General features: G+C 42.3%; 1 long non-coding RNA gene and 1 pseudogene across 2 annotated transcripts in view; both read right to left on the reverse strand.

Annotated features, from left to right (window-relative positions):
* LOC309858744 (protein phosphatase PTC7 homolog pseudogene) overlaps window positions 1–11,683 on the reverse strand; it is a 125,102-nt pseudogene extending 113,419 nt beyond the window's left edge. The window contains exon 1 of the transcript in view: window positions 11,223–11,683. The product of the transcript in view is annotated as a protein phosphatase PTC7 homolog pseudogene (transcript). The remainder of the gene's footprint in view (window positions 1–11,222) is intronic.
* LOC309859875 overlaps window positions 1–21,497 on the reverse strand; it is a 599,272-nt gene that overhangs the window by 355,726 nt on the left and 222,049 nt on the right. The gene's annotated exons all lie outside the window — the stretch shown is intronic.

Here is a 21,497-nt window from a genome sequence, read left to right on the forward strand (position 1 = left end):
ATATGTCTGCTTGTGCACATATTTATTTTAGGCACAGAAAGAGAGGATCAGAACCATTCTCTCCAAAATAAACAGCTGCAATATGACACAAACACACACTCACAAGATATTATTTTACCTCTAACCCAAAGTTCAGCATAAGCTCTACTACAACAAGCCTAAATAAGCCAAACACATCCTTCTCTTATCAGACATAAAATCCATGGAAAATGGAGGTTTACACTGATTGTCCAAGAAATATGACCGTATAGAAATAAAACATTAATCCCTTTCAGAAGTTGTAAAGAAGCAACATATGTCACTGTTCCCCTCTCTTCCATGCTGTCTTAAAAATACTACAAAAGATCTCATTAAAAGAATTTTTCCCAGTTAGAACCAGTCCTTTTGGAGGGACAGTGACTCCGTTTCGGTTGCTGTATATTTAAAATTTTACAATAGCATCTCTGCAATTTGGTTTCCATGAAAGAAGCCTCACCCAAGCCTATCCTTCCCAACAGCCCTCTGGTCTGGCTGCCCCTCTCCTCTGACCTCTTTGTCCAACCTCTTCTCCCTTTTGTCCACACTTCGTCCTCTCTTACAGCTCTTCTCCTTGGGGTTAGAGGGGTGGGTGTGATAATGACTGCATGTACACAAGGGAGAAGGTCCGGGGACTCTTTCAGGAGACCTTAATTCTCAGTCTCAAATCACTACTTTAACAATGGGAACACTGGCTTGTGAAAACAATCATTGGGGCAGGAAGGCTTTTAGAAATTTTTCAAAATATCAGGTAGCTGTTACTCTCCCAGAGACTTACACACGCCTATTTGGAAATCACGTTTTGGGGTTTGCTTTTTAAATAGTTGTTAATTATAGACTTGGATTGTAAGCTCTGGCAACCCCAACACTGAGTATAGCACCTGGAACATATTCTGTCTGAATAAAAAATACCTGCTAAATGAACAACAGGACCATGGAGCCAGCCACCTCGATTCAAACCCTGCCTCTGTCACTTACCAGCTATGTCATCCTGGACAAGATTCTTAAACTCTCTGGATCTCATCCATAAAATGAGAATATTACCTACCTTATTTGGAGGATTACCTGAATTAATTCACGTAAAAGTATTTCTGGCAGTGTTGGACACATGGAAAGTGCTGATTAAATGCTAATTATTATGATTACAAATAAAGAAGTATGTTACCAAAACGAATCAGATGAACAAGAAGCTCATCAAGTTCTCAGTGTATTTATCATCAAGGAGGAAACATCCAGCAGATACAAAGCCAAAGGCCACAAATGCCAAACACAAAGTTCAAAATGCCATGGGAATTCTGAGGAAATATCATCTCAGGGCAGGGGGATAAAGAAAGTTGATGTGGAAAATGTAGTGCCCTCATGCTGTCTTCTGAAAGGGTTTTAGGTGGTAGGATGGACACCTCTGGGGAAAGGGATGGTGTGTCAGTTTGGGCTCCCTGAGAAGGAGACACCAAGACAGCATTACATGTGTAGGAGATTTATTGGGGGAACTGGCTGTGAAGGGGGAAAGGGAGAGACCTGAGATGGCATGGGGAGGTTGAACCACAATGCGGGTCTGACCCCCTGTGAAGGAGACAGGGAAGGAAGGAGGGCTGGAAGAAAGGATCTCAGACTCCCAACTCAGTCCAAAGAGGCTCTTGACCAACCCATTGGGAGTCGTCAAGCCAGAGTCACCCTTCAGAGGCATCTGGATCGTGCATGAGTGTACCACAGTAGTATCCCCCACTTGCTCAGTAACTGCAAGTGGCCAAAGAGAAGCTCAGCTTTGGCTAAGAAGTGGTGGTGAATCCAGAGGGCAGCAGCTGGAGACATCAGTCAGTCATGATCCCCAAAGCAGAGGCCTAAGTGATACATTCTCATGGTCCCACAGTGGGGCACAGGCAGTGTCACTAGTAACTATTTGTCCTTGAAACCTTGATTGACGTTCAGTGAATATGTGCCATCACTTAAAATCAAACGCAAGACAGTATCATAGGGCTCCTTATCTTTTTAGGCTAAAGCACAGTTGCAATACTAAAATAAAATATTTACTGTTAAAATACCTTTCAAATGTGGGTTCAGTTTCTGAAATAATACAAAAGACATAAAAATGGTAATGAAATCTCTCTTTTATAAAAATCACAGTTAAAAACTTGAAAGGGACATTCAGAACTACATCAGAAACAAAGTTTGACTAAGAATCTGAAAGGTAAGTCCTTTCCGAACTGGTAGCTTCAGGCAGCATATTGATCCAATGAGAATATAAGAAAACACTGCAAAAGGGCAAGGTGCCACATGAATATGTATAATCCCAAGACATCTTATGTGAGGTGAAGTGACATTCAAGGCAAAAATGGAGAAGATCAAAATTACCCTTAGCCACTAGAGCCACACCCAGCAGGACAGATGGTCCCACAGAGGAGAGGCATGAAGGAAAGGAGACCATTGAGAACACAGCACTCTCCTGGGCCCACCCACTGCACTCGGGGACATATAGTCACTGAGTGGAAGGCCAAACAATATATGCACTCCCTAACTGTCCTTGTTTTACATATATATACATTTCCTGGCTTCTGGCCAATTACTGAATACATAAGTTAAATGCATTTATGAGAGTGTTCCCCCAAAGAACAACAATAATCAGTTACAGGACTTACTGATTACAGTAATTCCTTTGTTTTAAGGCATGGGAGAGGGAACAAGACACCCTTAGTCCCTATTACTACACGGGCAAGAAAACTGGCTCAGTAGCCAGGTCTACCTCTTACCTTCACAGAGAAAACAGAAGCCAGGGCAAGAGAGCTCCCTCCACATCTAGGACCCCATTCTTAGTTGCTCCAAGTGGCCTTAGAGGAAGTGATGTCCCACTTGTCAAGCCTGATCTGCTCGACACCTTTCATCCCACTGAAGGCCTCACCTTTGTCCATCATTTGTATTCCCCTTCTCTGCACTGCATCTTCAATTCTGCTCTTTCATTAGTTCCTTCTTCTACATATATATAAGATCAATTGGCTCAGCTCTTAGAAAGAGCACACCCACACATACCTACCCACCCGCCCACCCTTGACCTGGTATTTCCTCCCTCTCTTTCTGGCATATGAATCTGTATTCTTTCCATTTCAAGACCCAGAGCTATGACTCAAGCTAGCTGAAGCAAAAACAGGGTGTTACTGGCACCTGCAACCGAGAAACTCAGAGTTGGAGATGGCACAGACACAGCCGGACCTCTCCGCACACAAGGGGTCTGCTGCACTCCTCTCACCCTCCATCTCTCTGCCCTCCTTCCCTCTCATTATGGATTCCATTTGAGGTAGGTTCCCTCCACGCTGGGTAAAGATGAACGCTGGCAGCCCATACTACACCCTCAGGGTTTGCAATCCAAAAGGGCAGCCCATGCTATACCCTCAGGGTTTGCAATCCAGAAGGTGGGAGCTCACACTCCTGCTTCAAATCTCAGAAAGTCTGAGAATCTTGGGCCAATCATCAAGGGGGCAAAACTGGATCTGGCCCCTGCCCTCTACTTAGGTCTTCCTGGCTCCCAAGAACTACCACACCACAGGATAAAAGCCAAAGGGCACTTAACACCATGGTGGCCACACCATTGCCTTCACACTAGTTCCTCTCAATCTAATTCCCTCATCCCCAATCTGTCCCCCAGGAAAACACCATATTCGTCATTCCAAATACACCTCAGACCACATCTCCCTCAGGAAGCACTGGCAACCTCTCCAAGGAGCATAGGTTCTGGGATTCTGCCCTATGAATATCTGAATACACAGCCCTCCCGAGCAGATAGACAGACAGATAGACACACACACACACACACACACACACTCTCTCTCTCTCTCTCTCTCTCTCACACACACACACACACACACACACTCACTCATACACTCATGAGAAAATGTGTATGGAACTGAAATTTCTTTTAAATCTGAAGAGAGCATAATTGTCTACTACTTTTATATATTACAGTACAATAACGTATTCCTCCTTTAAAAAAACTTAAAAGTTGCTATCCAGGATCTATAATGAACTCCTCAAACTCAACACACACAAAACAGATAATCATATCAAAAAAATGGGCAGAAGATATGGACAGACACTTCTGCAATAAAGACATACAAATGGCTATCAGACACATGAGAAAATGTTCATCATCACTAGCCATCAGGGAGATTCAAATTAAAACTACATTGAGATACCATCTTACACCAGTTAGAATGGCCAAAATTAGCAAGACAGGAAACAACATGTGTTGGAGAGGATGTGGAGAAAGGGGAACCCTCTTCCACTGTTGGTGGGAATGCAAGTTGGTGCAGCCTCTTTGCAGAACAGTGTGGAGATTCCTCAAGAAATTAAAAATAGAACTTCCTTATGACCCTGCAATTGCACTCCTGGGTATTTACCCCAAAGATACAGATGTCGTGAAAAGAAGGGCCATCTGTACCCCAATGTTTATAGCAGCAATGGCCATGGTCGCCAAACTGTGGAAAGAACCAAGATGCCCTTCAACGGACGAATGGATCAGGAAAATGTGGTCCATATACACTATGGAGTATTATGCCTCCATCAGAAAGGATGAATACCCAACTTTTGTAGCCACATGGATGGCACTGGAAGAGATTATGCTAAGTGAAATCAGTCAATCAGAGAGTGTCCATTATCATATGGTTTCATTTATTTGTGGAGCATAATAAATAGCATGGAGGACATGGGGAGTTAGAGAGGAGAAGGGAGTTGGGGGAAATTGGAAGGGGAGGTGAACCATGAGAGACTATGGACTCTGAAAAACAATCTGAGGGTTTTGAAGGGGCGGGGGGTGGGAGGTCGGGGTACCAGGTGGTGGGTATTATAGAGGGCCCAGATTGCATGGAGCAGTGGGTGTGGTGCAAAAATAATAAATACTGTTATGCTGATAATAAAAAATAAATTAAAAAAAAGTTAAAATTTAAATGGAATCAATTTGTCATTTTGAAAGACAATTTTTAAAAAATGAACAACTATCTACAGTTTTATCTGTAGAAAGGTCAGTATTCTAAACAGCTAGTAAAATGATCCATGCCCACTTACAAGTAAAACACCAACAAAATCAAAATACAAGGTAAAAAAAGTTTACATCAAAATATTCTGGACCTATCAATTAACTCTCTTCTCAGAATAAAAGGAGGAAGTCAGCCTTTTTAAGTTGTCCCAAACAAAACATCTGAGTTCCATTGGACTTTTATCCTTGGTTCATACTTCTCTCATCAGAAGTCCAGACATTCCCAAGCCCTAGAGGCAGGGAGTAGTGTATTTCTGATACACACATCTGTGTCCAAAGTTCATCTCAAGTTCCTGAGGCTACAAATATAAAATGTTGGTAACTGATGAAAAATTAGGAAAGTGAGCATTATGGCGACGTGACTTTACTTCAAACAAGGTTAAATGAGAGAGACAAAACAAAGACATCCTGAAGAGCCTGAAATTACACCTCGGGCTTTGCTCTGGTTGTAGAATGTCCTTTGGCACTAACATCCATGCGAATATTTTACCACCGGCTCAGCCTGCCCAAGGCCCAGAGAGGCCAATAAACAGGAAAACACAAAGGGAGTCTTTTTATCTTCTGCCATCCTGAAATCAAATATAGCCTCCCTAGAAGTCTCTAGTCTCCCTAGAGATATTAAGTCTCCCTAGAAGAATCTAGTAAAACAGACTAGGAAGAGAACAGCACAAGTCCAAGCAATATTTTTGGGAGACATGCAAAAACACTAGGGCTTTTGTTTCTATGTTAATATCCAGTGTGGTGGGTAAATATATTTTCTGATATATAAATATGCTTTGGGGTCAGATAACTAGCAGAGGTACAACACAGCCTTTAGAATCAGGAATCCCAGCTCTGCCGCTAACTGACTGGGTGCTGACAGACAAGCAGTTAAGCTCACTGAGCCTCAGTTTCTGTACCCTCTCAGTGGAGGGTAAGAACACTGCCTACATCAGAGGTTGTGGGAAGATGTGATGGAACCAGGATGAAAATAGACAACAATATCATAGCTTTCTACCCTACTATTATGTTCCAGACCCCCCGTCCCTCAATCTCCCAGACATCTCCACTTGGATCTTGCCCTTTTCTCAAAATCAATGCCCTAACACCAAATTCGTCTTTCCCTATCATTAGCCAGGATCTCCCCTTAACTCCTCTGACCCTCCTCCCGGCACTCCCATTCTCCAAGATGCCTCCCTCCAATGATCAAATTACACCAATGTGTCTATTGCTAGTCAGACTACAGTGCACATGGTAGTCTCAATCCTTGCTGCTAGTAGGCTCACTGGGAGCAACATTTAGGAAATGAGACTGAGTCTCAGTCAACTGAGAACTGAACTGAAACTCAGTCAACTGCGTCATAAACATGTTCAAATTCAGCAATTTGACATCAGTGGAATCTTTCCTAAGGAAATGACACAAATTAGAGACAAAGCTGCTTCCCAAGATGCTTAAAGCAGTATTATTCAGATCAGAGAAAAAAAGAAAGAGAGAGCGAAAGGAAGGAAACAATTCAGCCATCCAGGAAATGGTAAGCTAACTTACAGCACACAGTTTCAACAAATGTTTGTAGTTAATAAAAATGAGAGGAAAATGCAAATAATAAAATAACTTTAAAAGGCAACACTTAAAATTGTAAGCGAGGGGCTCCTGGGTGGCTCAGCGGGTCAAAGGCTCTGCCTTCAGTTCAGGTCATGATCACAGGGTCCTGAGATCGAGCCCCAGGGTCCTCTCTGCTGAGCAGAGAGCCCAATGTGGGCTGAACAGAGAGCCTGCCTCCACCTCTCTCTCTCTGCCTGCCTCTCTGCCTATTTGTGATCTCTCTCTGTCAAATAAATAAATAATATTTTTAAAGATTTTATTTATTTATTTGACAGAGAGAGATCATGAGTCAGCAGAGAGGCAGGCAGAGAGAGGAAGGGACGCAAGCTCCCCACCGAGCAGAGAGCCCTATATGGGGCTCGAACCCAGGACCTGAGATCAGGACCTGAGCTGAAGGCAGAGGCCCAACCTACTGAGCCACCCAGGCACCCCAATAAATAAAATATTTTTTTAAAAAAATTGTAAGCAAACTTGTCCATATCTAAAGTAACAAATGCTTAAAAGGAAATAGACCCAAATGGTCCATTTTACTCCATCAATATATAGAGAGCATTTGTGAGAGACTCCTCTCCACTCTGGTTCCAAATATTGGGACCAAGCCCCAATGTCACTCGATTTGCCTTGACTGAGGCCTCTTCTCCCAGATCTCTTCTGCTTCAGACTGATCACTCCTCACCTGGCTTCAAATCACTTGTTTCATTACTTAATTGAGACAATCGCTAGTTCCCACTGCCTTGGTCCTTTGAAATCCCACTCCTCTTCTCCATTCACGGAGTATCTTCTTTCAGATCCTTGTCATTTGTCTCTTCTTTCTCTGCCAGCAGGGTCACCCCTACCATCACCCCTAACACCCAATCCAATTTTCTGGCCCTGCTGACAGCCAGGCAGCTCTCAATTCTTATCATTTGACTTGCTAAGCATTCTTCAAGAGGGCCCTCCCACCTGCAAAGTAAAATAGGAGCTTCCAACTCAGACGAACAACACCTTTTATGATCTGACCCTCAAACTGCCTCAGCTTCTGCCAGTCAGGCTGTCACTCCTCTCCCCCTACCAAGATCCCCCAGTCCAACTCACTGTCCTGTCCCTACCCCTGGCCTACATACCACTCTAGTCACATATCTGACACTGTGAACACCCTCAGGGCAAGAATTCTACCAATCCTTCTCATGACCAGTGTTACCCTGGGACTCCCTTACTGGACAGGAGGAAGGAGCAGGCAGGTGTACTTCACCTTTCTACATCATTGCCATGTGTATTTCCACTACCAGCTTCCATCTCCCCTTGCTTGGAACTGCCTTCCTGCTGCGCTTCCCAAATGCTAACCTTGCTCTGCCCCGTATGCAGCCACTAGCCACATACAGCTACTGAGCCCTTAAAATGCAGCTAGTGTAAATTGAGACATGCAAGAACTGTCCAACACACACTGGATTTCAAAGACTTGATATGAAAAACAGAACACAAAAAAATAATAATGTTTTATATTGGTTACCTGTTGATATAATACAAACTAGAGCTGTGGGATTCAATAAAATGGATTATTAAAATTAATGTCACCTCTTTCTTTTTACTTTCTGAAATGTGGCTACTAAAAATTTTGAAGTTACACATGTGGATCAGTGGTCTAGACACCCTTCAAGGGACCAGCATGAGGAAAACCTTCCTCAAAAGGCCCTTCTGTTTGTGCCACTCTTCATGATCTTTTCTGAACCTTTGTAATCCTAAAATGGAGTCCAACATAGAAGCCACTATCTAATTACATGCCATACTATATGCTTCCTGGTACATCATTCTTCTTGCTACATCAATACCATTTATAGATGGGTATTTGTAGTAGGGACTCAACCTTTAATTAAACATGGCATCTTTGCTGGAATAAGATAGCAATGCACAGAATTTTTTTGGTTTCTCTTTTGTTTTGTTGACTCATTTACTCTCCCACTGATGATTTCAACAATGCATGGAGAACTGGAAGTCAGGGGATCTAATGGCTCTTTGGTCTACCTGTAACTAACACAATGCATATAGGCCATATGCACATAGATCCACGGCTTGGCCCCTTGCTAGGTCTATCTGGTCCTCAGTCTCCACCCTTGTAAAATAAGATTAATGGTATCAGGCCAATCTACAATACACAGTCAGATTAAAGTAGCTAAATAAGTTCTAACTGGAATGAGAACTACTCTACTTTCCACAGTTCGTTGGGTGTCTCGCAGTTGTGTTGTCTTTAACACAGACTAATTTTTAGAATGAGAGAAAAAATTTACAGCAACTATCCAAATACCAGGGGTGGTGTGGGAAAGTACCTATCAAAATACTTTTCCTAGTCTGTTCATGATGGAGGGCCAGTAATAGGAGAGGAAACTATTACATGCCTGCTGCAAGCTGTAGTCATTTATACCTTATACTCACAACAAATTTTACAAAGTAGACATGACCATACCCATCTGACAGAGTAAAGAAACTGAGGTTCAAAGACAGGCTAAGTAACCAGCCAAATTGATGTTGCCAACGACTGGAAATCCAGGTCAGTGGTATCATCTTGGTAAAACAGAACATCTTTATTATTGCTTGAAGACAAAATATGTGAAAATCAAGAGTATTAAAAGAAATATGCAAATAAAAATACAACAATAATGTCTATTCATTTCCTTCAGTAGTTTTCTTGCTCTTGGATAACTCTTGTCTTTCAGGTCAAGAGGCCATTTTTTTTTCCCTAAGTTGACTTTTTCTTTAAGTAGCAAACAAATAGGGTATATGATGTGCTAGGTACTAGTCCATGAATGTACTGTATTTCTTTAAGATCTTTAAACCACAGTTGTTGGCCAGAGTTTATGTGAGACATTATCACTAGAAGTCTTCAGACATATTTGCAAAAATGTAGTCCCTATGGGTAAGACTGCAGCCAGAAAGGACACTGGGTCATTCCACAAACAAATACATCCACAAAAAGCAGCCTCATATCAAAGAACCTGCCTGTGTTACAAACTGAGGTCATCATGAGCTCAATGAAGTGAAAAAAGAAAGTTCCTCAAAATAAAATACTGCACCTTAAAGTGAAACCACAATTACACAGTCTCGAAAATGAACTACTTTCTCAGACTGGTAACAAGGTACTGTGCATCTCTAAGAAGCCAAACTCATCTAAGTTTAATTGATTTGGCCTTTACAAAATGGAGCCAACATAATCCTGCAGACTTGGACAGAACAAAAGTTCAAATTCTCTACTACAGAAACAGTCCCAGAGTATCAAATCTGTTCCTTTATCAAGTGTCCTTGCAGTAATATTTACCAGTCACTAGAACTCTGCACAGTGCAATCTGTGTGAGCATGAGATTTTACTACAGGGAGGAGACAGGTCAGTTTACCAAGGACACCACACTTCACTTTCTCAACTCTTGAAAACTAATCTCTCGCAACAGTAAGTAATTAATTTGCATTCATTCCAAACTGAACGAGATAGTGTAAACCTCAAGGAATCTGAGATTATAAATAACCTCACTGGGAACCGTGTGTGTGAGTGTGTGTGTGTGTGTGTCCTCTGAGGTACTTCACAGGGTATAAAAAGAAATAATTAGCAACTTTCAATCTCATGAACAAGATGTTTATTTAAAATTCTCGCATATAAAATGAATTCTTTTATGTCTTATTTCCTCAAGTGTGTTTTTCCCCCTCATTTTAAGAATAAAAAAGACATCCAGAGGAAACAAGGTGTCCTTTTCTCAGCCTCCAGAAACACTAGGGACAGCACAGGTAGCACAAGTGTTTGGTCTTAAACAAAATTAAAACTAAGTAGGGAAGAAAATGGAAAACAGAACACAGCCTAGCAAAGCAGCCAGAGATCACATGCAGCAGGTGACAGGAAGCCTTGCAGACACTTCACAGCCACCAGGATGAGCTTCATCCCAGGTCCCTGCAGGCCCTCTGGGCTCCATAGAACCTCCACCCAGCAGTCCACAAAAGCAAAAGGCGGCCAAGAACTCTCACTGTCATCCTGGCAAGAAAGAAGCAGCAGCCTCCTTGAACCCAGAAAAGCCACCCCTCCCTCCACAAACAGGAGGAGCCCCCTGCACACCAACCACATAAGGAAGCCCAAGCGGCCAGACCCAAAATAAAAATAAGAGGAGCGTGGGAAGATAGATGACAGCTCAATTAAATTTATCCTGGGAGCACTGGGAGGCTCGGTCTCTCTGAAGACTCCAACTCAAAAGTAAAACTAAAATTTAAGGGGAGGGAGCCCACAGAAGAGAGGACAGTTCAGTTAAGTCTGGGCTGGGAACACTTGGAGACTCTACTTCGGGTGTCAGAGTCAGAAATAAAAATTAAAAAACGAGAGGGGGAGGTGTCAGTTTATTTTGTGTGTGAGTGTGTGTGCGTGTGTGTCTGTGTAGCACCTGGAGTGCAGGATTTGCCAGGGAGAGGAAAGTGGCGGCTCCGCCGGCCTTGAGGTGACCAGGCTCAAATCCGGCGTGAGTTTACGTTCTGGGCGACAGGGCAGAGTCCGAAGCCAGACTGCCCGCAGTCGGGAACAATGCTGGGCCCTGGAAAGGAGGGTCTTACTCCACCCCACGCCCCCCCCTCATGCCGTCGGCATCCCAGCCCCCACCCTCCCCCGGCCCACATCAGGGTAGGAACGCCCAAACCCGGGGTCCCAGAGCGGGCCTCACCCAGCAGCGCCCACAGGTGCTTCAGGCGCGTCAGCCCATCCTTCTCGGGGTCCAGCACCTTCTGGGTGGACTTCTTCGCAACCCCGTGGCTCCTTCCAGGGAACGTCCCGCCGCCGCTGGAAACCGCCCGCTGGCAGGGCAGGGGTGCCTGCGCCTTGCGAATAACCGCATAGGATCGGGGTCCCTGTTGCGCGGACCCCTCGCCAACCGCTGGCGGCCACGCCCATTGCCTGCGCCGCAGCCGCCGCAGCCGCCTCAGCAGAGGCTCTGGGGAGGAGGGGCGGGGCGGGTACTGCGAAATCCAGGGGCAAAAAGGCAGTGTCCACGCGGAATCCTCGCTGCACTGCCAGAGATGCGAGTCAGCCCTTCGGATGCGAGCGCAGCCAGCCCACTTGGACATGCCAACGCAGGCGCTAGTTCGCGGGCCGGCTCTGAGCTCCTTCTTCCTCCTCCCCAGTCAGTGGGTGTCAAGGCCTCTCTGGAAATGTAGTTCTTTAGGGGGCGAGGTGCGGGGACTTAACCTTCCCAGAGTCCCCAAGTTGCTGGACAGCACCCGCCTGCCCCCTCCAGGAAGAGGCCCAGAGTTCCCAACCCTTCACTCCTTGCTCTGGGCCACCAGCCCATTTTCCTCTAGTGCAACGTGAACCACAAGAACATGTCAGTAAGAAAAAGTCAAGGCTTTAAAATGCAAACTATTGGGGCGCCTGGGTGGCTCAGTGGGTAAGCCGCTGCCTTCGGTTCAGGTCATGATCTCAGGGTCCTGGGATCGAGTCCCGCATCCGGCTCTCTGCTCAGCAGGGAGCCTGCTTTGCTCTCTCTCTCTGCCTGCCTCTCCATCTACTTGTGATTTCCCTCTCTCAAATAAATACATAAAATCTTTAAAATGCAAACTACTTTTCCTTTTGACTTCTAGGAATCACACAAAGGAGGGAGTCTGAGTCCCTTTGACCAAACTAAAATCAGAGCTCCAGCTTCACACCAACATCAGTGGCTTTGGCAGCAGGAAGAACATCCCTAGACTCTGCATGAGGAGTCCAACCGGTACACTTGGTTCCTGGGATCCAGCTTCACTGGGGTATGAAGTAGCCTTGCCTAGAGGGCTCCTCAGGCTCTTGTCTCTTGCTTTGTAGGAAGTGCACCCATCTTCCCTGTGGTGTGCAAGGTCCCATAGCAATCCAGTAGCAAAACCAGAAATAGAACCTGAGGGACCTGACTCTCAGGCTGGTATGCTTTTGCAGATTAGGTGCCTGAAACCTGGAACAAAACTTTGAAAAGGAAAATGGCCTGGAGATTTCTTACAAGAGATCTGTAGGATTATTTACTGGCCTCTCGATCCTCTGACGCTCCAAATGTGGACATTTGAGCGAGTACTTAAGCTGGCTCCTTAAAATCATGGGCTTTCCATACACTTGGAGCACCATTTTTCTCATTCAAGGGAACCTGTACCTTGGGGACAAACCCAAGAGATATGAAATAGCTTTGTATTCTCATAATTAGCATAATATTTGACCTCCATAAGCACTTGTTAAAAGTTTATTACAGAAAATGGAATAAGAGCTAGTTCTATAGAAAAATAGAAAACCTCTAACAATGAGAAGAAATGTGTTTGCATGCCTGGATGATAGAAATGTCCATATCTGAATCCAAGGAACATGGGATTGCAACTATTTCTTAGAAAAAGGAAATCATCTTCAATGATCTGGGTGGTGCCTAAATCTAATGACTGTCTTCTACTTATATAAGACAGAAGAGGAAAAGACACAGAGAAGGCCATGTGAAAATGGAGGCAGAGATTGGAGTCATGTAGCCATAAGCCAAGTGATCCTGGAGCCACCAGAGCTAGAAGAAACAAGAAAGGATTCTGTCAGGGGGTTGTCCAGAGGGAGCACCAACACCTTGATTTTAGACTTCTGAACTTAAGAAATCAGAAAATAAATGTCTGCTATTTTAAGCCACCTTGTTTGTGGTACTTTGTTGTAGCAGCCCTGGAAAATGAATACCACCAGATGCTGGAGACAACCCAGTGTGACTGTCTAGCAAGATCAGAATGACCAATATTGATTATAAGATCTTGAATAAATAACATTCAAGAATCCATAATGATACTCAAAAGAATGCTTTGTGATGTCCTAGGTGGGTGTTTCCAGTAGAAAACATACGTGTACTTTTGACGATTTGGAGCAGGGTTGGGTTTTTCTTTGTTTGCTTTTGTTTTTGTTTTTAGCTTATTTATTTGAAAGAGAGAGTGAGAGAAGGGGAAGGGGTGGGTAAAGGGAGAGGGATGGGGCAGAGGGAGAAGAATAATCAGTCTCCCTGCTGAGCAGGGAGCCCCATCTTGTCTCTAGGCTGATTATCATCCAAGGACCCTGGGATCAGGACTTGAGCTGAAGGCACGTGCTTAATGGACTAAGTCAACCAGGTCTCCCTGGGTGGGTATTTTTTTTTTTAAAGAAGAGAATGTGATAGCCCCAGATGGCTAAGACCCTTTCTCAGTAACAAATGGGGAACCTGATCTGAACTGGCTATGTGTTTCACGATTCTAACCAGGGAAGAGTGCAGGGATTTAGAGCTTTACAATTCCCCCCCATACGTCACATACCAGAAAGGATCATGTTTTCCTGATGACAGAAAATTGAATTCACATCTTCAGGAAGACAGAGCCCAAGAAACCAGGTCTGAGTGAGGGAAATGAGAGACCAAAAGGTCCCAAAGAATGAGAGAAACACTTATCAATTCTTTTTTTTTTTTTTAAAGATTTTATTTATTTATCTGACAGAGAGAAATCACAAGTAGACGGAGAGGCAGGCAGAGAGAGAGAGAGGGAAGCAGGCTCCCTGCCGAGCAGAGAGCCCGATGCGGGACTCGATCCCAGGACCCTGAGGTCATGACCTGAGCTGAAGGCAGCGGCTTAACCCACTGAGCCACCCAGGCGCCCAACTTATCAATTCTTGATGTTGTCTGCAGGAGAATTTCAGATTTTTGTTCTGTTTTGTTTTTGTATCCAATTTACATATATTCAAACCAACACATATTTACTGAACAAGTCATACCATTAAACTGTGATGACCATAGTTTTCTAATTCCCATTCTTTTCTATTTTGCAGAAAATTGTTGTTTCAAGGGCCATGTGGAAACTGCAACTCCTGCCGTTATTGATGTTAAATATTTATCAAACAATTCTACCATTCCTCATTGTTGGGCTTATACCCAGCACAGGGTCAGGGTCAGCAATCAATCACTATTTGTGGAATAAACAAAATCATTCATTTCTTCATTAATATCTCCATGAGCATTATTAAGGAATGTTGTTTAGTACAATGTTTTCAATTTAACTAATGTGTTATGAATCCAAATGTTAAAACTCTACCCTTCTTCCCTCAGAAATCTTTTTAAAATATAAAGAGACCTCCCTGTCTTCTTAAAGAGCTTATTCGCTGTTTATGAAACCACAATCTGCCCCACACATCCACTGTGATTCCCTTCAACTCCTCTTACAGGGGTGTTGCTACCAGACACAAAGGAGAAATGCCTGGTAGATCTTCCCCATCTAATTTTAACCATTTCTTGACCCCAAATTCAATCTCTGCTATCAGAGATCATTTGTTTCCCTTTTGAACATCCATATTGGAATGTTTCTATATGTTTAGAACTGCCAGTTCTAAGTTTCCAGATAATCTAAAGGTTAAGGTATTTTACTTTCTAGTTGTCACTCATCAGAGTTTTTCAGTTTGGAAGGATTTGGGGTTTCTTCAGGTTGACTAAATCATCCTGTGCCTGCACATCAGTCCTAGTTGTCATGATTGTTCTATTAATTTTAATATGTGTGAAAATTTAACTTTTTTGATGCAAATTTTTTTTTATCAGATAAGCTCATTGTGCCTGTCCTCAGAAGTAAGATCTTTTTGTATGCTAGATGCACTGTGGATCTTCATTTGGATATTGCCACAGAGAGCCAGCCCCAGTGAACTTCTGTGACATAGACTATTTTTATGGATCTTTGCATTCTTATTTTCTTAAAAAGGAAAGCATTGATCTAATAAATTAATTTTTTATATCAACTCTTACCCTAAAATTTTGAATTCATTCAATGTGTATCCTGTGCCCCTGAGAATCTGCATCTATCTAAAATTCCTAAGAAAAGAAGGATGCCCCTCCCTAAGAATGAAATACCAGCTCAACACCTAAGAAACAAGAAACCCAATGTCCTTGTTTTCCAGATGCTATATTACTGTAGACACCAAAAACATGTTTTTCTCCTCCAGAAAGATTTCCAAATAGTCTTTTCTTTCCAAATATCTGTTAAATGAGGAGATTTAATACTTTGAACTTGATTATAAATCATTTTATATGAGAATTTCACTTCAGGACAGACTTGAAAAAGTTTTCAAAAATATGCTAGCCATTTTGATATGTCTGATGGACACTTGATAACAAAGAAATTCTTTAAGGGGAAAAAACTTAATCACTTTTCTAAATTTACTCAAGCAAATATCTTTGCAGCTGTGCATTTCAATCACAATGTCATCTGCTTTGGATATATTTTCTTTTCTTTTCTCTTCTTTTTAACATCAGAACAGTATTAACATTTCAGTTGTAAATCCTGGTAACACATCAACATTACAAAAATGTAAGGCCATAACCTTTTGTGAATTCAAAAAATTGTCTTTGAATGATAACGTCGGAAAAATAAAGAATCATGGAAACTCTCTAGATAGTAAATCCAACTTGCGTAGCAGGACGATGTACAAAGGCTGGAGAGAGATAAAGTTTCATAGGTGAGAAGCCTGTGAAAATGTGCTCATGACCTCACCTCTTTCCCCATTACACAAAATGCCACTATTAGGTTTAATATTAGGTAAGATGTACTCCATAATTTAGAACGAGGTGCTAGATTTTCTGAAAATGAGTGGAGGAGGAGGAGGAGTCAAGATGGCAGAGGAGTAGCAGGCTGAGATGACATTAGGTAGCAGGAGATGAGCTAGTTTATCAAACCATTCCAAACACCTACAAATCCAACAGGAGATCAAAGAGAAGAAGATCAGCAATTCTAGAAGTGGAAAAACAACCACTTTCTGGAAGGCAGGACCTGTGGAGAAATGAATCCAAAGCCACAGGAAGATAGACTGCGGGGGGAGGGGCCAGCTCCCTGCAAGCAGCTGAGCAATGGAGCACAAAATCAGAACTTTTTAAAGTCTGCTCCACTGAGGGACATCGCTCCAGAGGCTAAGTTGGGGTGAAGGTCATGCTGGGACAGCGTGTTCTCAGGTCCTGTGGGATCACAGAAGGATCGGGGGTGTCTGAGTGTCACAGAGCTTGCAGGTGTTAGAGCGGTGAAGCCAGCTACAGAGACAGAGCCAAGGAATGAGCTCTTAACTCCGGGTTACCTTAAACTGTGATCCATGGGACAGTCAAGCCACTGCTCTTTGCGTGGATCACACAAGATTTGGAGGACCCCCCCTGGAAGAGCCAAGGAGTGAGCTCTTAACTCCGGGTTACCTTAAACTGTGATCCATGGGACAGTCAAGCCACTGCTTTTTGCGTGGATCACACAAGATCCGGAGGACCCCCCCTGGAAGAGCGCAGGGATCTGCTGGGTTTGGAGACTCCAGACAGGGCTGTGTGCCAGAGACAGAGAAGCTTGGCCTCAGGCTGGGTGATCTCGGAGCATGGCCAAAGGCCAGGGAGACAGGAGTGATTGAGCGCTTTCCTCCAAGGGTGCACTGAGGAGTGGGGCCCCAAGCTCTCTGCTGCTCTGGGCCAGAGAATGGGAGACAGCCATTTTCCTTCCCGTCCTCCAGAACTCTATGGAAAGCATTCAGGGAACAAAGTCTCCTGAAAGTGAACCCAGCCCCTGGTAAGGGTGGTGAAATTCTGCATTGGGCAAAGACACTTGAGAATCACTACAGTAGGTCCTTCCCCCAGAGGATCAGCAATAAATCCAGCCAAGACCAAGTTCACTTACCAAGGAGAACAGTGGAATTCCAGAGGAGGAGAAAGCAAAGCATGGAATTCAGGCCTTTCTCCCCATGATTCTTTAGTCTTGAAAAGTTAATTTAATTTTTTTTAATTTTATTTTTTCTTATGCTAATTTTTTTAAATTTTTAATCTTTCCCTTTTACCATTTTTAACTAGTTTAACAATACCTCTCATAAAAATATTTTTGAACCTTCCTTACTATAGTCATATTTTATCCTTTATTGTATGTAACTTGATTTTAATTATACACATAATGTTTTCACTTCTAAAAATATCTGGGATACAACTTCTTCTAATAGATCAAAATATACCATAAATCAGGCACAGGGCTTTGCTCTAGTCTTCAGCCTGAGTAAATTCTCTCCACTTTTTATTCCTTTATACTTCCAATCAACTTATCTTATCCACTCCTATTTTAGAATTTTTTTTTAAAATTTCATCTTTATTGTCATATTCCAACCCTCCATCGTGTTTACCCTTATTTTGTGTATTGTGTGTGTGTGTGTGTGTGTGTGTGTGTGTGTGTATTTTTTCATTCTATAAAATTTTGGAAGGTAGTTTCTTCTAAGAGACCAAAAGACTCCCAAATTAAGTGGGTGACTCTGTGACTCTGTTCTCTTCACCAGTCTAATATTTATATTTTCCTTTTTTATATTTTTCCTTTTTTTCCCCTGAACTTTTTATCCTCTCTCTTACCCCCAAAATTTGGGGCCTCTTCTGATTTGGTTAAAGCATATTTTCCTGGGGTCTTTGGCACATTTTTAATATATTCATCTGGATAAAATGACAAGGCAGAAAAACTCACCACAAAAAAAAATAAAACAAAACAAACAAATAAACCACAAACAAACAAGAGGCAGTACCAAAGGCTAGGGACCTAATCAATACAGACATTGGTAATATGTCAGATCTAGAGACTGGAATGACGATTCTCAAGGTTCTAGATAATAGAGAAACCCTGTCTGGAGAAATCAAAGCCCTTTCTGGAGAGATAAAAGAACTAAAATCTAACCAAGCTGAAATTGAAAAAGCTATTAATGAGGTGCAATAAAAAGTGGAGGCTCTTACTCCTAGGAAAAATGATGCAAAGAGAGAATTAGTGACATAAAAGACCAAATGACAGAGAATAAAGAAGCTGAGCAAAAGAGAGAGAAACAACTACTGGACCATGAGGGGAGAATTCAAGAGATAAGTGATACCATAAGATGAAACATTAGAATAATTCAGATTCCAGAAGAAGATGAAAGAGAAAGAGGAGCAGAAGGTATACCAGAGAGAATTATTGTAGAGAATTTCCCCAATATGGCAAAGGGGACAAGCATCAAAATAAAAATCCGAGAGGCACAGAGAACCCTTCTCAAAATTAATAACAATAGGTCCACACCCCATCATCTAATAGTAAAATTTTCAAGCCTTAGTGACAAAGAGAAAATCCTGAAGGCAGCCCGGGACAAGAACTTCGTAACTTATAATATTAAAAATATTAGATTGGCAGTGGACTTATCCACAGAGACCTGGCAGGCCAGAAAGAACCAGCATGATATATTCAGAGCATTAAATGAGAAAAACTTGCAGCCAAGAATGCTATATCCAGCTAGGCTATCATTGAAAATAGGAGGAGAGAAAAAAAGCTTCCAGGACAAACAAAAACTGAAAGAATTTGTAAACACCAAACCAGCTCTACAGGAAATATTGAAAGGGGTCCTCTAAGCAAAGAGAAACCCTAAAGTTAGTAGATCAGAAAGGAACAGAGACAATATACTGTAATAGTCACCTTCCAGGCAATACAATGACACTAAATTCATATTTCTCAATAGTTACCCTGAATGTAAATGGGCTAAATGCCCCCAATCAAAAGACAAAGGGTATCAGAATGGATAAAAACACAAAAGCCATCAATATGTTGTCTAGAAGAAAGTCATTTTATTTTATTTTATTTTTTTTTAAAGATTTTATTTATTTATTTGACAGAGAGAGATCAAAAGTAGGCAGAGAGGCAGGCAGAGAGAGAGAGGAGGAAACAGGCTCCCTGCTGAGCAGAGAGCCCGATGTGGGACTCGATCCCAGGACCCTGAGATCATGACCTGAGCCGAAGGCAGCGGCTTAACCCACTGAGCCACCCAGGCGCCCAGAAAGTCATTTTAGACCCAAAGTCACCTCTGGATTTAAGGTGAGGGGGTGGAAAACAATTTACCATGCTTGTGGACATCAAAGGAAAGCTGTGGTGTCAATCCTTATATCAGATCCATTCGATTTTGAGCCAAAGAGTATAATAATAGATGAGGAAGGACACTATATCATATTCAAAAAGTCTGTTCAACAAGAAGATCTAACAATTTTAGAATTTTTTTTATTTGACAGAGAAATCACAAGTAGGCAGAGAGGCAGGCAGAGAGATGGGGGGGAAGCAGGCTCCCTGATGAGGAGAGTGCCTGGTGTGGGGCTGGATCCCAGGACTCTGAGATCATGACCTGAGCCAAAGGCAGACGCTTAATCCACTGAGCCACCCAGGTTCCCCGAATATCTAACAATTTAAAAAATCTGTGCCCCTAACATGGGAGCAGCCAAATATATAAACCAATTAATAACAAAATCAAAGAAACACATCAACAATAATACAATAATAGAAGGGGACTTTAACACTCCCCTCACTGAAATGGGTAGATCATCCAAGCAAAAGATCAACAAGGAAATAAAGGCCTTAAATGACAAACTGGAACAGATGGACATCACAGATGTATTCAGAACATTACACCCCAAAGCAACAGAATACACATTCTTCTCCAGTGCACGTGGAATATTCTCCAGAATAGATCACATCCTGGGTCATAAATCAGGTTTCAACCAGTATCAAAAGACTGGGATCTTTTCCTGCATATTTTCAGAACACAATGGTTTGAGCTAGAACTCAGTCTCAAGAGGAAATTTGGAAAGACCCCAAATACATGGAGATGAAAGAGCATCCTTTAAAGAATGAATGAGTTAACCAGAAAATTAAAGAAGAATTGAAAAAATACATGGAAACCAATGATAATGAAAACACAACACTTAGAAATCTGTGGGGCACAGCAAAGGCAGTCCTAAGAGGAAAATATACAGCAGTACAAGCCTTTCCCAAGAAACAAGAAAGATCTCAAATACACAACCTACACATACACCTAAAGAAGCTGGAAAAGAACAACAAAGAAAGCCTAAACCCAACAGGAGAAGAGAAATAATAAATATCAGAGCATAAGTCAATGAAATAGAAACAAACCAACAAACCAACAAACAAAAATAGAACAAAACAATAAAACTAGGTTCCTTGAAACAATAAAACTTTGGTTCCTTGTAAGAATTACTAAGATTGGGGCACTGGGTGTCTTGGTGGGTTAAAGCCTCTGCCTTCAGCTCAGGTCATGATCCCAGGGTCCTGGGATTGAACCCCCCCATTGGGCATTCTGATCAGCAGGGAGCCTGTTTTCCCTTCCTCTCTCTCTGCCTGCCTCTCTGGCTACTTGTGATCTCTGTCTGTCAAATAAATAAATAAAAGCTTTAAAAAAATTAATAAGATTGATAAACTCCTGGCCAGACTTATCAAAAAGAAAAGAGAAAGAGCTCCAATAAATTAAATCATGAATGAAAGAGGAGAGATCACAACCAACACCAAAGAAATACAAACAATTATAAGAACATATTATGAGCAAATATATGCCAGCAAATTTGACAATCCGGAAGAAATCGATGCATTCCTAGAGATGTATAAACTACCACAGTTGAACCAGGAAGAAATAGAAAACCTGAGCAGACCCATAACCAGTAAGGAGATTGAAGCAGTCATCAAAAATCTCCCAACAAACAAGAGCCCAGGGCTAGACGTCTTCCCAGCGGAATTCTACCAAACATTTAAAGAAGAATTAATTCCTATTCTCCTGAAACTGCTCCAAAAAATAGAAATGGAATGAAAATTTCCAAACAAATTTTATAAGGCCAGCATCACCTTGATCCCCAAACCAGACAAAGATCTCATCAAAAAAGAGAATTACAAACCAATATCCTTGATGAACACAGATGCAAAAATGCTCACCAAAATACTAGCCAATAGTATCCAACAGTATTTTAAAAGGATTATTCACCATGTCAACTGGCTGGTTGCAACAGGGCTGCAAGGTTGGTTAGATATCCGCAAATCAATTAATGTGATACAGTACATTAATAAAAGAATGAACAAGAACCATATGTTAACCTCAATATCATCA

Source organism: Mustela nivalis (assembly GCF_964662115.1).
Source record: "Mustela nivalis genome assembly, chromosome: 2".
Taxonomy (NCBI): Eukaryota; Metazoa; Chordata; class Mammalia; order Carnivora; family Mustelidae; genus Mustela; species Mustela nivalis.